Source organism: Phoenix dactylifera, unplaced genomic scaffold (assembly GCF_009389715.1).
Source record: "Phoenix dactylifera cultivar Barhee BC4 unplaced genomic scaffold, palm_55x_up_171113_PBpolish2nd_filt_p 000563F, whole genome shotgun sequence".
Taxonomy (NCBI): domain Eukaryota; kingdom Viridiplantae; phylum Streptophyta; class Magnoliopsida; order Arecales; family Arecaceae; genus Phoenix; species Phoenix dactylifera.
Window position 1 is genome coordinate 161,157 of NW_024067968.1, and position 3,924 is coordinate 165,080.

Here is a 3,924-nt window from a genome sequence, read left to right on the forward strand (position 1 = left end):
AGCATCTCTCTTTCTCTCTCTACAAGATCCATAGATCTCGCTACAGAGGCCCATCTCTATTTCTTGTAGACCCAAGTTGGCCTTGGAAAGAGACCTTAAACCGCCTTGGTGCCCAAGAACCTGTCGGACCAATCACCCAAGCTTCTGTTGAGTATCTTTGAAACCTACTATCAATGATCTCTATTAAGTAATCTTAGCTTTGATCGAGTCATTGCTTCATGATTCATTGATCGAATCGCTTAGGCCTGAATCATCGGAGCAGTCATATACTCGATCAAGTGTCCTCTTTTCTTGTTCTTTTAAGTCATCAAATAGGAATAGATTTTATTCTTAGTACTTTAAATAGGTTTAGCCAATTTGCCTGGTGAATTATTAAGGCTCAAAGCAGAAACGATAATGTGAGATCCAGCCTAGATAGGTTATTTTAGGTTGAAGTCAGTAGTTTTGGGGTAAAGTCGGCAGCCAAACTGACTTCAACAGGGGAGAGTGGAAACAGAGGATCGCGATCATGATCCTTTGCTTCTTCTTCCCCTCTTCGAACGAGCACCTGATCGCTCGCCATTGGGGAGAACTCTAAGGGCTGTTCGAAAGGCCGCCGACCGTTTGGTCGGTCATGCTCACCGCTGTAAGGATCGCGGGCGGAGCCATGACTCCAACCTTAGCCCCTTTGTGAGCTATCTATAAATCCCCCTCTTTTCTTCCTCTGGATCCCCCACCAAGCACCACCTACTCCTCTGTTCCAAGCCTAACTGAGCCCTCTCCTCCCTTCTCTGCCTCCATTTCCTTCGCTTCAGGGCTCCTTCTCCACATTTTGAGTGTCACCGCTGCTAATCAGCTGGACCTAGCCCCTCGATTGAGATCCACCACCACCTCCATCGACACTGGTGAACTCTTTTTCCCCCATGTTCCTCAGTTTTAGATTGTCACTAGAGTTTCCTACTCGTCACCCCTGTATCTAGATCTGGACCTTTATTAGAGCCTAGGTACCATCATCGGAATCCCTCTCTCTCATCCTTTAGTCCTCTTCCTTGTCCTTTGTGGAGGCTCGAGAGTCTGGCATGCTCATTAGAAACTGCCGCTTAGTGCTGGCAGACGTCAAGCCTAGCTCGGTGTGGCTATGCCTCAAGATAGAGCAACCTCTATCTTGGTGAACTAAGCCTCAAGCCTTATTATCTCTAGTTTTTGGCCTTCTTCCAGCTGCTGCTCAACTTACTATTTTGGTGGCTATGCTTCATTACGCCATTGGCAACCACTTCTTTGGTCTCCCTAATGCCTTCTCCACCATTAAATTTTTCCCACGATGACTCACCTACGATTTGATTTTCATCTAGCCTCAATAGCTCAAGTCATAAACTGCCTTTGCTATGTAGACCCCTATCCCAGATCTAGTTGTCAACCACTCTGATTGGATCAGATTTCGAGCACCACGATCTACTAGCTAACTAAACCCGAGCTGAGATTCTCTCTTCCTTTTCTCTTTCTCTCTCTAGATAGGCTAAGGAATCCTAGTGTAGGCGCTGCTTTTCCTGTTGCTTGGATTCAAGTTGACCCAGTTTGGAGTCCTTGAACTGCCTCAGTATTCGGGCAGTAGACCGACCCATTATTTCAGCGTTAGATAGAATTAGCAACTTTTGATCTTCACCTGACCCGTTGAATCCTCCTTGCTCGAACTGACCTAGGCAATCGATCACTATCACCAAACCGACTTGATTTGGGGGCATAAGGTCGTTCTCCAGTAGTATTTAATTTTGACTTCATTTAACTTCTAAAATAATGTTAAAATAAATAATATTTCAATAATATTAAACAGGTGCACCTGACCTATTTATCTGAAGTGGGATTTTAAGCAAGGAGAGGTAAATAACCTAATGCCATAAAGTGTATTTTCTAAATTTTTGGTAAAACAATAATTATTTGATTAAATATTAATTATGATAGCTATTTTATACTTAGTTAAATGGGTCAGGCATGTTAATGTTATAATTATTTTAAAATATATTATGTGCTATGTTATAAAATTTGGAAAATATGACTCGGCAAATCATGAAAAATTTATTTTATAAGTATGCATTCTCAGTACGGCTATGATTTGATCTGACCCTGCCAATAGAGATTATTCATTGACTCGATCGACTTGTAATCTATGAAAAACTGGTTTCAACACCGCACCATCGGAACTAGAATAATAATATTTGGGATATCATGCCACCGATGATTAAGAATAGTACTTTTTGGCACTTTGTGCATTCTGACCCATGCTACTAGATTATGTTGCCATAGCCTGATTTTTTATTTCTGATTTCTATTTGCCATTTTTTGTAAAAATTATAGTATATTTCAAAAGAAATATGCTTTATTTGAGAAATGATTTATTTTTTAGTCAATATTTTGTGCTTCTAACTAAATTATTTGACATGCTTTGACCCCATCTGGACTAGTGTAGCTCATTATTATATTTTTTCTATTTTTCAGATCCAAATGCATGATTGCTCAGGACTTGGGGAGTGTGTTAGTTCTTTTTAAGATACTTTTAGTTATTAGAGTTTTAGTCAGATTCATTAGAATAAATTATGTGATAGATAGTAAAGTTGACTTATATCACTTTGGAACTATTGTAAGAACCATTAGGATAAGTTCTTAAATAAATAATTTTTTAGAAATTATTATTACTTTGATATGATATGTAGCCTTACATACTTGTATGGTTCATGATATGGATATACAACGTCTATTGTGTTCTGGGTTTGTGGCATGACAGATTTGGTGGTATCAAAGCTTAAGTTTAAGATTACTAGGGATCGTGATTGAAATAGTCGTATGGAGCTTAAATTTTAGGATTCTTAGGTTTGTCTGAAAGTTTGAGAGATGGGTAGAAATTAGACAATGAGACAATTGTCTTTGTTTGCTTATGTTATTGATCAATTTGTGTTATCTTATCTGAATTTTGTTCGAGAGGCCTATTAGAATCAGAATGCTTGCTAACTATGCTTGCAGCCAAAGTATGAATAAAGTATTTTGAAAGTTTTCTTGATGGAGCAATTTGTATTTCAAGTTATGATTAAATTAGATTTTGACTAAAATTAAGTGAAGTACTAGCCATGGAATATTATTGTATATTGTAATTATTTGTTTATTACTATATAAGTGGTTTTGGAAGTTCAACTTGATATAGGATATTGTGATGTTACTTCTAGCTTGAAGTTAATTATTTTGGTAGCAAGTTAAGGTTCATTTATAAAATATTGTTTAAGATTGGGGCTAGAAAATATTTTATGATATTCATTGAAATATTTTTTGAGGATTGAAATCTATATGTGGATCATGCATGAAACTCTCATGTTGAAGAAAAATATATTTGGGATGAGACTCTAGAATTTTTTCTTTGGCTTTCCCTAAAATTTAAAATTTTAGATCCTTTCAGTTTACAAGCAAATTAGTATTTTAATTGAAAGTTATTTAGTAAATTTTGAGAATATTGGTGGATTGAATTATTTTTAAGCTGGTCAACAATAATAACTTTGTGATTTAAAAATATTTTATGATGGTTTCTCTTATTAAAGAGATTTTCGTTGTCAAAGAAAAGAATAGTGTTTTAGATTTTGACTGATATGGATATCATTGTGCTATTAGTAGGTTTTTCTATCTACTGTGGTAAAAAAAATCTAACATCTGAAGTCTAACATTAATGGAATGTTGGTTCCTACATTAGTTAATCTTGGATTTGGAATGTTTTAATATAGATCTATTTTTTCTTAGATTTGTAGCTTATGCTTTTGATAGAGTTCAAAAATTATTATCAATCTTGAAGCATATTTTACGCTCAAATGTTCTACTATAGATAAAGTAGAGTAATTTATGATCATGTGATAGATCAATTAACTTAACATTAGTAGATGTTTTGACAAAAAGAAAATCAAGTTGCAA